Consider the following 13993-nt stretch of genomic DNA (forward strand, 5'->3'; position numbering starts at 1 on the left):
AGACTCTTGATGTGGGCCCAGGAGTGTGGACAAAGGGTGCTGTGGGGCTGTGGGCCCTTGAGGACGAGGGTGTGGATCCGGGTGCGGCAGTGGGCACAGCCAGGGGGCGTGGAGGGGCAGCCTTCCCTGGATAATGGAACAGGATGGGGGGACGGTAGGGGTCCCTCCAGAGTCTGGACCTGAGGGTCTGGGTTGAGGGCCTTCTTCTCTTCTACGCAATGACTTCCAGATGGACATCCCTGTTGGTTGGCACCGGGCCCTTGAGGGCCAATGGGCACCTCTGGGGCTCATTGTGGGCCAATGTGATTGTTCTGGGGTGGGCACCACCCAGCCCCCGCCCCGCCCCTGCTTCCTCTGGAGGCAGAGGACCTCGCAAAGAGCTGCAGGGAGCCAATTATCCCCAAGGCAAGAGGGCTGCAGATAATTGGGAAGACAGGCTTTTAACGAGGCCGTGGAACCGAGCGCAGGCGTGCGTCCTCCCGAACTGGGACTCGGGGATTCAGCGGCTCACTGTGCCCCATGGCTAATTGGGAACCCTGGTGTACCACTTTCCGCCTAGGGAGGTGGCATTCTCTTGGCGACTGAGGTGTGGCGGAGCAGATGCCTGGGGACCCTGGAAGTGAAGTCGGTACCCCCATACTCTCCTTTCTACCTCCCAGAAGCCTCCACTCTGTTCTTTCTCAGAGAACTACAGTGGTCCTTAAACCAGAGATCACCATGGCCTAGAACAGCCCCTTGTCTGTGGAGGGGATATTTGCATTTCATCCTGCGGACCATGGGGCCAGCAGCCACATTCCCTCCTAGGCCTCCTCGCTCCTAATTGGGAAACAGAAAAGGAAAAACCGAAACACGAGTTTCCTATTAAAACAGATGGAACCCTCGTCCCCTGCCCCTAACATGATTCCCCTGAATTGTCACAACACCCCCAGGCCCCCAAGAAGAGAGAAGACCAGCGTGGTGAATCCCAGCATGGGTGGGTGAACCTCTGACTGCAAACCCCGGGGCTCCAGGGTGGGGGTGCAGTGCTCCAGCTCACTCTACCTCCTGGGGGGCATGGCTCTCCCAGGGCAAATCCGGTCACCTCTGACTTGAGAGGGATGTGAGAGATAAATAAGGAATGACTAGCACTCAGCAAAGACCCTGGCCAGAGTGGGGGAAGAGTGGGCATGGAGCCAGTCAGGTCTTTGGGCACACTCCAGACCGGGACAACAAGGGCAAAGGTATTGCAGTTGGAGCTCACTTGGCATGCTGCGGAGGGAAGAAGCTTTGGCCTGGGGTAGTGGTGAGGTGGGGGTGGACGGTGATGATACATCCACAGTGAGCTTTTGGCTCCAAGGAACAGAAAACTCGCTGGAGGGCGCCTGGGTGGCTCAGATGGTTAAGCGTCTGCCTTCGGCTCAGGTCATGATCCCAGGGTCCTGGGATCGAGTCCCGCATTGGGCTCCTTGCTCAGCAGGGAGTCTGCTTCTCCCTCTCCCTCTGCCTCTCCCCCTGCTTGTTCTCTCTCTGTCTCTCTCGCAAATGAATAAATAAAAATCTTTAAAAAAAAAAAAAAAAAGAAAACTCACTGGAAACCGAGTACGATGGTGAAAGGAACTTGTGGGCTTATGTAACTGGGAGGATTTGCTGCAGGGTGGGTTTCAGGTGATGCTTGATCAGGGCTTAGCTCTGCTCCTTGGGTTTCCCTCAGCTGTGTTGCCCTATGGGCCCAACTCATCCCAGTAGCCCCCAGTCTATATCTCTCACCTAGCCATCCAGTAGCCACCCTGGGCTCCATTCTTGTTGCACCAACCTGGACCATCATCGTACCCAGGGCAGGACACAGTGACTTGGCTCGCCTGGGTTCTGCCTGATCTGGACCAACTGCTGTGGCAGGGACAAGTCTGTGCTGATGAGCAGAGCCAGCCAGGCCCTGGTCCTCATAACAGGAAAGGGTCAGGCCCAGCTATGTCACAACTGCTGTAGGCAGGGTAGGGGTGGTGCTGATGTGGCTAGAAGAGGGGGAAGCTGAGGCTCATCCTAAGTGCAGCAGGTGGCCCTGGGAAGTTTCTCAGGCATAGGTGGGGGCAGGGGGACAGTTAGAAACTTCTGTCCAGAAAAGAGGCCAACCAAGTGAGAAGGGGGGAAGAGGGCGGCAGAAAAGGTGATGATTGAAGGAGAATGGGGGGGGGGGGGCAATGTCTCTAGGGCCAGTAGCGCTGTTTAGTGGCTGGGGAGGACAGGGCCAGGGCTAGTTTTAGAAGAGTCAGGTGTGGTGTGGGGCCAACTGGGCCCAGGGGTGGGTCCTTCGAGTGGCCAGGCTAGAGATAGGACTGTGGACCTCACTAGTGATGGTGGTAGATCCTAGTTAAGGCCAAGACACTGGATGTGTTCACCACAGAAAGAAGGTGGATGTTGAAGGGAGGGGCCTAGGACTGAGGCAGGGCCAGCAGTGGAAGCAGGGAGGAGGAGGGCTTGAGGGTATTAACAGCAAATTCTGGAACACCATCCCTGAGGCTGAGAGATCTGACTGAGCAGAGCTTGGGCTGATGGGAAGGAGCTATGGAAGGTCCTGGAACCAGCAGCCTCAAAAGGGTGAGCTCCCCATCCCTGAAGGATGAAAAGGGACTGATCATCAGCTGAGCCAACTAAGCTCTGCAGCCCTCAAGATGCTGGGCAGGAGGGAGCCACACGTGGGCCCAGCCCGTGGTTACCTCTGTTGGGATCCTCACTGGCAGAAGTTGGACCCGTGGAGGCTGTCTTGCTCCGTGAAGTTGCGCCCCTGCCTATGGAGGAGGACCTAGGGTCTGTCTACAAACAGCACTGTTGGTGCCACCAGCTCACCTGCCAAGCAGAGGTCTCTGTGCTGTGGAAGCTGCATTCTTCGGGATGTGCGGTGCAGCGGCAACGTAGATGTGCTGTGTGGCCCCTGGGACGTGTTTGTCATGAGCACCGCCTGAAACATTCTGGAGCCTCACCCCACCCTCTGGGGCTCAGGAGTGCAGGAGGGAGACCCTGAGTGGGGCTCCAGGCTTGGCCAGGACAGTGTCCCGGAGGGTGATCCGTGTGTGTGTGTGTGTGTGTGTGTGTGTGTGTGTGTGTGTGTTACGTGTATGTGTGTGTGATGGGAGCAGGCAGCAGAATGGCCTAAAGGGGAGGTAGTCCCCAGGCTAGCCGCTTGCCTGGGGTGGGGAAAGGAAAAGGTGAACCTTGACATCCCCCTGCAGCTATGGGTCAGGGTCTAGGTGTCCTGGAGGAAGGACAACGTCCCGGGGGGCAGGGGGCTCTGCCAGGGTGGCTCCATAACCCTCTGCTGCCCTCTGCTGGCCAGCTCTGTCATTGTGGGCCTGGACCCTGCCCGCTGTGGCCCTGGATCCTTGGAGCTGGAGCCCACGGGCCAGCGTGGGGTTGAACTGCTGAGGTCTGAGGGGGCTGGGAACCTGTGCTCAGCCCTGTGCCCAGCATCACTCCCGTCAGGAGCTCCTGATGGATTTTCTCTGGCAGACCGCAGGGGCCAACCTGGCATGTGCCCTCTGAAGAGAGGCAGCGGCCGGAGGACCTCTTTGTGGCCAGAGCCGGGGGACCGGAAACATCACCTTGTGTGCCCTGCACTACGGCTCCCCATTCTTGGTCCTTGAGCGGGGCTCTAAGGGAGGCTAAGGTCAGGACCTCCTGCCTTCTGCCCTCAACTTCACCTTGAACTTGGGCCAAGCTCCTCCAGCCCCCTCGCATCGCAGGGCTCGCCACCCAGACCTACTGTGTGAAGGGCAGCATATCGAGGGGAGAATGTTTGAGTGCCCAGAGCTCTATGCACGAAAAAAAATAAATTCCACCAATCTTAATGGTGTTTTGTCTGCAGTTTTAAAAGGCCTGTGGGCTGTTCCAGATGTCCAGGGACTTCGATGCTGAGCCTGGTGCCCAGGTCCAGTGCATACTCAGTGAGTGGCACCTGCTGTCACGAGGTAGTAACTACTGTTCTCCATCTATGTCTGTGGGGCTCGGTGGCTCTCGGCAGCCAGATGCTGAGCCGAGGCTTGGTCTTTACCTGTGGGCACAGTGGTGGGGTCATGAAGGGCTCAGGGTGGAGGCACTGGAACTCAGACAGAACCCACTAGCTGAGGAGCCCTTGGTGCCCCAGGACATCCCTCCCCTTCCATGTAGTTATCACCCCCGAGGCTCCTGCTCTTCTAGGACATCACGCAGAACCTGCCCTGCTCTTGGAGGGCTGATATGTCACAGGTCCCCCATTGCTCCAGCTCCTGATCCCACCCACCCTTGCTGGGTGGAGACCAGTCCTACGGCAGATCCCCGGAAGGCAGCTGGGTGGGGGGCAGTGCTGAAAGGGCCTCTCGGCATTCCTGGGGCCTCTGTACCTGCCGAGCTACTATGAGCTGGCACAGGGCTGTCTGGTCCCTTGAGAACTCATCCTGGAACAGCCCCCCCCCAATTGGGGCTTGCCGTGGGTTGCAGGCAGGCCCCTGTGAGGATCAGGATGCTGTGAAAGCAGCAGGAGCATGGGAGCTGGGAGCCAGGAGGGGTGGGAAGTCCCAGAAAGGAAGGTGCGTGTGCACACACGAGCGCACGCATGATGCAGGGTGAGTGTGCTGAGTGGGCACATGCGGGTGTGCGTGGATCTGTGTGTGCACCTGCACGACGTGTGTGCATGCATGTGTGTCAGGCCTGCAAAGAGAAGAGACTGGTGAGAGCTACACCCGAACTTCGGCTCTGGCTTCCCACCCTGGGTGCTGGGGTCTCAGACGATGCTGCTAGCTCTATAATCAGAGAGGAAATGAGCTTTTTCAAAACATGAGGTCGTGTTCAAAGCAAGCCAAGGCCTCTGAGAGGCTGAGGGTGAGGGCTGGGTGATCCAGAGCCAGGTTCCTGGAAACTGGGGTGGAGATTAAGGCAGAAGTAGGGCGGCACTGAGTGGGCGGGGGGGACCCTGCAGGGCTCTGTTTTAGAGCCATGTGTTTGTGTATTACATTTCTCCCCCAGCTACCCCACAACCTCTGAGCTGCCAGTCTCTGCCAGGGCTCCTCTTGGCTGCCCTCCTTATGGCCCAGAGGTGGGACCTCCCCACTGGGCCTCACAGCCCCACTCTGCCCTAAGGTACTCGCCCCAGTCCTCCAGACCCACCCCTGGCCCCAGGCTCAGGCCCCCGACAGGACACAGGACCATGGTTTCCTACTTCCCCTTCAGCCTCACCAGCTGGCAGCCTCTGGGCTGGCAGGGGACACAATTCTCCTCCCCTCTGCCTCCCCCTGACCCCCTGCTTTCCCCCCACCCCACGTGTGTTTAAACATTGATCAGAGGAGGGGGAGGCCCAACCGCAGGGCTTTCTGTGATTACAGAGTCTAACACAGATTGCCAGCGGGCCGGGTCGTTTATTGCTTCTGCGGGAGAGTGGCAGGATGCACGGGTGGACGTCAGCCGTGTGCTCTGCCGGGGACAAGGAGGCCAAGGTCAGCATCACTCAGCACCTGCAGGTACAGTGTGTACCAACATCAGAGCGTGGCCGGAGCGAGGAATGAAAATCAATGCTGGGCTGAGAGACCAACCGTGGCTTCAGACGCACTCGTGGAGCGACAGGAGCAGGGACGGGGTGCGGATGCGGAGGGGGCGCCACACCAGCCCGGGCTCCACATGCCCGGAGAGCCTTTCCACTGACCCTGGGCACCTGCAGAAGGGGCAGCCAGTGAACAGCCCTGGGGGAACCCATCCACCACGCAGGGAGCAGAAGTGCTGACTGTGCCCTGGGGCGTTTCCCAGAGAGCAGCCAGAGGCCTTGAACAGCATCCAGAGACATCCTGGACAGAGCCAGCCAGTCAATCTCAGATAAGGTACGGAGAGCCTGGGTTGAAGGGCACCGGCTAGCGTCTGCCTGGTGGCCCACATCTCCAACTGGTCCGAATGATCACACATTAAAAAACTAAACTGTAGGGTTATTTTATGGTGTTATTACTTTTATAAAACAAGGGTCATCCCTAGTCTTGCCTTCCTTAGCTCGTGTGTTCTTGCCCCCTTCCCACTGCCTTTGCGGGCACACAAGTTCACTTGTAAGGGTGTTCCCTCCCTGTGTATCAGTGATGCGCCCTAACACCCAAATAAATGCTCATGTTATCATCATGAGGATGCCCCATGGTGCTCCGAGCCCTTCAACCCCAGTGGTGACATTTATTTTATTTTTTTAAAAACATTTTATTTATCCATTTGAGGGAGAGAGAGAGAGAGAGAGCACAAGTCGGGGAGAAGCAGAGGCAGAGGCCGAGGGAGAAGCAGACAACCCGCCGAGCAGGGAGCCTGAGGCGGGGCTCGATCCCAGGACCCTGAGATCATGACCCGAGCTGAAGGCAGACGCTTAACCTACTGAGCCACCCAGGCGCCCCCAGTGGTGACATTTAAGAATGTCCTGAACCACCTTTATCAGCAGGTGCAGGGAGAGGCCCTGGTCCAACCCCCCCACCCCCAAGGACCCAGTGAGCCAGGCCTACTCTGCCCCTGCCTCTAGCGACCCTCAGGAAGACCTGGGCTGAAATGCCTCCCAAGCAGCTCAAGGAGCCTGCCCTACAGGAGGCCTGAAGCCCTGGGAAGCACTGGGGCAGCAGGTAAGACCAGAGCCCTCAGCCATGCTATGTAGAGTAGGGAGCCCCTTACCTCCCCCTATGCCCAGAGCACCACGAAAGGCTGTGGTTTGGCACCCTTAGTTTGGGAGCTAGGACTGATGGTGACTGCTGGGGTTGGGCTCATCCCTGCGCGGCTGGAGGGAGCTGAAGGGCATGGGGTACCCATAGCAAAGGGTCAGAAATCAAAAGCAGAGACTGCGAGCCACCCCCTCCCCCAGGACACTCTGCTGGCTAGAGGGGCAACTCAGGTTGAGTTTGGCTGGTAGTGGAGGGGTACCAGTTTCTCCATCTCCAAGTTTCTCTGTGACCACCCCGGCCCCGAGGCCCCAGCTCTCCCTCACCAAGCCAGAGTCCTCCTTGTCTCAACTCAGCTGTCGCCTCCGCCAGGAAGCCCTCCAGTCCCTGCATGGGTACCCAGGAAACACAGTCAGCACTGAGGCCCTGGCTACCAGCCAGTTTGGCATACACAGCCAGACTGGGCCCTGGGGACAATGGGCAAGCTTATCTCCGTACACCAGGGGCCACCCACCTTGGGACGACAGACTGTCCCAGCCAGGGAGTAGGACGTTCTACCTATGCAAGGCAGCTGGCTGGATGAAGGCCATTTCCACCAGTGTCCAAAGCTATGAAAGGCTGGTCATGTAATCCAGACTCAGGCCAGCCCCTCACGAGTGTCTAGGACTTCTGCTTTGCCTTTTCTTTCTATAGCTATTATTTAAGCACATTATATATATTTTATCACAGAAGTCACTCATGCTTGTTGGATAAAAAAGCTCAAAGTAGGCAGAGATATGCCAAGTAACAAGTGGCTCTTTCTGTCCCACCACACTTCCCAGGAGACCCTACTGGGCCTGCATTCTGGCTCCTGGTCAACCCCACAGGATGCGGGTGGCACATCTACGGTACCCTGCCCAGATCTGAGGTCTCTCTCTGTGTGGGGGGCCCTTCAGAAAGGGCTGCAGGGAAGCCAAAGTCAAGCTTCTCAGGATGGCTTTGTCTCTAAGACTTGACCCAGAACTTGTCAGCCCCTCCAAAGGTCCAGGTCCTTGGTGACCTGCCACCACCCCTCAGACAACCAGCCACCATACAGGAAAGCTGTGGGGGGCTCTGCCCCACTCGTGTCCTCAGGACTAGCGGCAGCAGCAAGTATCCTCTTCCATGTGGAGTCCCCGACCTGTAACCTGCTCATCTTCAAGCCCTGCCTTGACCTCTCCAAGGCAGCAGCTAGCTTTCCCCTGAAGCTCCGCCCAGCTTGCGGGGAACCTGGTCTCCTGAGGCTTCCCTGTCCCTCTCAGGCGCCCCACACAGGTGGCAAAGGCACAGCCCTGGTTTGTCAGGTGCTTAGTGGGTGCCAGGCCTGCGCTAAACACCTTTGGGGCCCATTGAATCTTGGCAATGACCCCAAGGGATGGGTACTGTTACTATTCTCATCTCTCCATAGAAGTCCCAGACTCTCTCCGGTCCTAGATGCCATCTGTGGCCTGGCTCTGCTAGCCATGTGCTCCCGGTGCAGGGCTGTGCCCAGGACATAATGGGAGCTGGGGTGGTCCCTGCTGTACTTGTGTTATTCCAGTCTTCATGCGGCACACACCTACTTGGTCCTGTTAAAGGCATCTTGAGCCCTGAGCCTGCCACCTTCTTCATGTGCAGAATTCTATTTTGTCCACCACAAAGATGCACATGTTTATCCAGCCTCAACCCTGTCATTTTTTTAAAGATTTTATTTATTTATTCATGAGAGACTGAGAGAGAGAGAGAGAGAGAGAGAGAGGCAGAAGCAGAGGGAGAAGCAGGCTCCCCGCTGAGCAGGGAGCCTGACACGGGGCTCGATCCCAGTACCCTGGGACCATGACCTGAGCCGAAGGCAGACGCTTAACCGACTGAGCCACCCAGGCACCCCTCAACCCTGTCATTTTTGCTTCCCTTCTGTTGCCAGGGGCTGAGGGTCCCTCCAACTTGGCCCCCTTTCAAGGCCTGTGCCCATGCTGGGCTCCCACATTCCTGCTTCCCCAGCCACCGCCAGCCAGGGATCCAGTGGGAGGTGGCAGGCTCTGTGGACCTAGCACACAACTGACAATTGGAAAAGGTGAAAAGAGGCTCTGGGGACAGCCACCTTGCTTTCAAATCCTGCTGTGGGCCCTTGGGCAGGTGGCTCCTCCTCTGTGAGCCTCAGTCTCCTCCGCATAAACTGGGGCAGTAATTGTAGCTCCTGTAGGGGAAGGTTCTGATTGCCACACTTGTCAGCATATGGAGTACACCCTGATTTTACAAGGAATCTGGTGGGGGAGGGATCTAAGTGCCTTTTCTCACACATGCATTGAAAGTGACCATACAAAGTCACTGGTGTGGCAAAGTGTGACTGCATTCATGTAAACATGGTACAAAGGATCTAGCAGACAATCTTAACTTCAGGAAACAGAATCATGTTTTACTAGCTCTGAAAACAATGAATAACATCCCTTAGCTAAATAAAGCTCGAGCAGAATCTGTGAATGCTGGCGTGGAGTGGATAAGGGGATAATGTGCCGATGAGGGAATTTACACGACAGGGGAGCAAATACTGGCCGGTGTTTGGTGTAGGCCGATAACGGGAAAACAAGCCCCAAATTAAACAAATGTGAATGAATTCCTCTGCGAGCTGACAGAGCAAATATATCAGCAAAAATGGGTACAGAGCAAGTGGCAAAACGCAATAAATCAGAATGAATTCTGACGCGGGGGCCACGATCCGGGTAGACAGATATTCCAGGAAATATGGGTAAGAGGCACACGGCAAAATAATAACTTTGACAGAGTTCCAATGTCAAGTTCATGGCTGAAGTGAAAATAAATATTTCACCGAGTATCCATATGAGACAGGACACAGGAGGAATTCAGAGGGAGGGCTGTCTGGGAAGAGCGATGGCACAGGACTGCAGCAAAAGGGGGTCTGTAAGCGTCCTGAGATGGCTGGGCAGGCTGCCTGCTAAGGTCTGTCCCCTGGTTGCTCCTCCCTGGGGTTCCCGTGGCCCTGCTGACTGGCCCAACCTTGGGGGTGGGGGTGGTGACCAGCAGGTGACTGCCACATGACTGAATCCACTGAAGTCTGGCCCTCTTGGGTCCACCTCAGTCTTCTGAGCGGGAGGACAGTAGCCCAGCCCTCTGTCTCCCCCCCAAACTCCCACCAGGATCTCTGGACCAGGGGCCATCCTTCTTTCAAAATGTGCCAGCAGCTATTCCCAGCAGATCTGGAGTCTTAGCATTGACTGAGCACCTGTGAAAAACTCAGTTGTTTTACTTATGTTCGTATTTGGCTGGCATCTTGCAGGCCAGCCTTGTCTCTGTAGGCACAGTCAGAGGTGGATCATCCTCATCCTCCCTGGGGACCTGGTGCGCTGTGATGCTCATCCCCATCCTGCCTCAGCCTGGAGGTGAGCGGACGATCTCAGCGAACACTGTGTGTGCCCTGTGTCTGTGTCCTCTCCCCAGGTCATAGGCTTCCTTAAAGCAAATGGCCTGACTGTGAACCCTTTGCCTTTTATAACAATTCGCCTAGTATACAACTCACCCATTTTGAAGGTACAACTGAATGGTTTTTTTTTAACATTTTTTTTTAAAAGATTTTATTTATTTATTTGACAGAGAGAGAGACAGCTAGAGAGGGAACACAAGCAGGGGGAGTGGGAGAGGGAGAAGCAGGCTTCCCGCCGAGCAGGGAGCCCGATGCGGGGCTCGATCCCAGGACCCTGGGATCATGACCCGAGCCGAAGGCAGACGCTTAATGACTGAGCCACCCAGGCGCCCCTACAACTGAATGGTTTTTAATATAATTTGCAAGGTTGAGCAAACATCACCACTATCTAGTTCTGGAACAATTCATACCCAAAGTCCATACCTATTAGTAGCAACCACTAATTTACTTGCTGTCTCTATAGATTTGCCTATTCTGGACACTTCATATAAATAGAATCACACAACCCGTGGCCCTTGTGTCTGGCTTCTTTCACCTAGCATAGTGTTTTCTAAGTTCATCCACATCGGAACATGCATCAGTACTTCAATCCCTTTTTATGGCCGAATAACATCCCACCGTGTGAGTGGGCCGCACTTTGTTTCTCCATTTGCTCATCAGTGGACACTTGGGTTGCTTCCACATTATGGTTATTGTGAATAGTGCTGCCAGGAGCCAGGATTACTTGTCATGGTCCCCAAGGCTGCTTGCCCGTGGGTGAGGGCTTGGTAGATGCTGTGAAGAAGGTGGAAATTGACTAAAATGGACTGAAATTTACCAACTTTTTCATCCAGCTGTCCCCTGGAGACTGCAAGTGGTTTACTAGGCTCCAGAGTCCCCAAATAGTTGCCCAAGACAGTTCAATTGTTCATTCAGTGGAGAGATGACTTCCTGGAGCTTCCTACTCCACTGTTTGACTGCCACCATCTTCGAATCCTTTGCTTTTGAGCCACAGGCTACAGAATGAATGCTTTACTGTAAGACATGAGGTGATAAACCCAATGTGACCTTCCACCTGCTTGAGGCTGGACTGAACAGCCCTAGGGACAGTCCCGGGTGGCTGGGGTGCCGGTGCCAGGACGGGCCCCATCACTGACCACCGCATGACAATGACCACCTCATCTGTGAGTTTTGCCTGGACCTAGCCTTGACCTTGTCAACTTTGTTTTGGCTTAGACTCCACTCTGGTATTTCCTGAGTCGGAGCAGGAATGTAGATGCCTGGTAGGTCAGGGGAGAGATGCATGGGACCGTTAGACTGTGGGCTGACCTGGCATTTCATGTGCTCGATCATTTTGCCAAAAGTATACGTGATGTGGATAGTTGTGAGCCTTCTCTGTTATCAGGGCAGTGACAGGTGGCACAGCTGGTGGTGCCAAGGTACTTCCTTCTCCCTGCCCCTAATATGAGTGTATCAGAGGGAGGTCGCTGGGCAGGAGCAGATAAAATCAACAGGATTATCCCCCAAATGGAATGAGCACAGTACTGGCTCCTGGTGGGGAGGATCAGGGTTAGGGTCCGCTCTTCCCACCCTCCCCAGCCCTGAGTTTGCATGTCACCAATGTTGACTGGTGTGTGCACCTGTCCACGAGGCAGGACTGTGCCTCTTGCTCAGTTGCACTGTTTCTCCTGATGCACAATGCCTGGGGGGAGTCTGAGTGCTGAGAACCTGGGTCCAATTGTGGTACCTGGGTACAGATGCTCTTGGGGGAACACCGCAGCCTGGGCAGTTGGTGTGCACAACAGAAGGACAGAATGTGGCATCAAAGGGATGTCTGCTGGAAAGCAGGAGCCAGGATGCTGGGCAAGGGGTGGGTTTGGTCCAAGGTGATTCAGGGTTCAGGGCAGGGCCCAGAAGGCGTCTCAAACCCACAGCCAGCAGCCTAGAGCCTGAGGTCAAATTTCCCACATCACACATGCTCGCTCCTCCCTTCATTCAATAAAGACACATTAAGGAGGCAGTGTGGGGAACAGGGCAGATGGCTGGGACTCTGCAGGCAGGGTCACCAGTGTGAAAATTAATAAAACGGAAAGTGGTTTAGAAATGGAGTCAGGAAGCCAGCAGGGGGAGCTCCCACGCCCAACAGGAACAGCTGCTTGCTGCAAGTCCAGGCGCTTTAGCTGCTTCAGTTTGCCAGCAGGAGAAAGGTTTTTCTCCTCCTCCAGCAACCGCCAGCTAATGAGACTGTCATAGCTCAGCCAATGAAAAGCCACTATACTTCAGACTCCCTGTTTACTCCAAAGGACTTTTTTGGTTTATAACTGTTCCTTCCAAATTCCTCCCTCTCCTCTATAAAAGAGCATTCTGTTTCTTTGTTCTCCCGACTTGCCTATGGTTTTGCCACATCTTCCCTGTCCTGAATTGCAATTCTCTGCTATTCCCAAATAAACCCTTTTTTTTTTTTTTTTTTGTAAAATAACTGCAAACTTTATTTTTAAGGTTTAAAGCCAGCAACTAATGCAAGAAGAGGGAGTTGTAGCCAGGGACATGCCTGCCAAACTGACCCTGAGGAGTAGAAGGAAGGAATCTGGGGTGCGGGGGAAGGACAGGTACCCGAGAGCAACATGCAAACAGCGGCCTGGAGCTCAGAGGGGGGGCTGGCAAAATGACCAGCGTGGGTGAGAGAGGCATGGTGGGTGTGGGCAGGGACCCAGCTGCTGATGGTGGATGAGCTAGACTGAGCCATGCAGCTTTGTCATGATGGCAGCAGGGAGCCCCTGAAGGGTTTTCAGGAGGAGGGAAGATTATCCGTGAAAGGAAAAAGGGGGAGTCTGGTGGCCACGGCCAGCTGCCAGGCTGACCTGCTCTTGGTGAGCTAAGTTTATAAGCTGCTGAAGGGACCCCTGAGTTCCTGCCTCTAGGCCTTGGCTCACCTGTCTCTTTTGTCTCTCCCGTTTTTTCCTCTTCAACCCCAACAAGAGCAAGAGCGGGGCAGAAAAACCATGACTGCCTCGGATAGCCTTCCTCAACCTAGAGCAGTGGTGATGGTGTCTCCCAGGGAACCATAAGGTCTGGGGAGAAGGATGCTACAGGCATCGGGTGGGTAGAGGTCAAGGAGGCTGATAAGTATCTTGCAATGCACAGAGCCGCCCCACAACAAAGAATTATTCAGTCCCAAAAGTCAACAGTGCCGAATGGGTATGTCCCGAACAGAGCATCCAAAGCACCAAAATGCATCAAGCACATAGTGAGCCAGGTGAACCAGGTGAGTGAGGCTGAGCGAGGCTGCCACCCACAGTCAGACCCAGCGCCTGTGGGGGTGCCCGAATATCCTGATGAGATGTAGGAGGGGCCAAGGGGTGAGTGATAGGGAAGAGGGTGCTACGGTTGGCAGTCAAGGCAGGTCCCTCCCAGGAGATGATATCTGGAGCTTCATTGGCAGGTCACCCACGATGTTGGAAGAACGGGCATCGGAGGCAGAGGGGCAGAGAGCGGGAAGGCTTTTAGGTGTGAAGGGAGGCCTGAGGGAGGTGGCAAAGCAGATGGCTTTGCTGTCAGCCCCAACGGCAGCAGCACTGAGGGCCTGAAGGGGAGGCTCGGGGTAGGAACCGTGGGGGCTGCAGGGGTCCCAAGGGGGAACTTGGAGGTCCGTGCCTGTGCGTTGGGTTGGTGGTGGGACTGGGAAGACGGAGAGAACAGAACTGGGCAAGCCCCTAAGGAGCCTCCTTCCCACGCTCGCGCCGTAGGCCTAGGAATGAGGAAGGACGGCTTCCCAAACGCCCCTGTACAGGAGAAGCGGCACCGCCTTCCGGCCTTGCTGACTTCTACACCCTCCCCGCCTGAGCGGAGGAGCCCGGGTGTGCAGGTGTGCGATGGCACTGACGCGCAGGCTCCGGACCCACAGGGCCAGCCTAGGGACCCGGGAAACCCAGGGGGAGATCGCACGCCTAGTGGCGTATCC

Source organism: Phoca vitulina, unplaced genomic scaffold, assembly GCF_004348235.1.
Source record: "Phoca vitulina isolate PV1807 unplaced genomic scaffold, GSC_HSeal_1.0 scaffold117, whole genome shotgun sequence".
Classification (NCBI taxonomy): domain Eukaryota; kingdom Metazoa; phylum Chordata; class Mammalia; order Carnivora; family Phocidae; genus Phoca; species Phoca vitulina.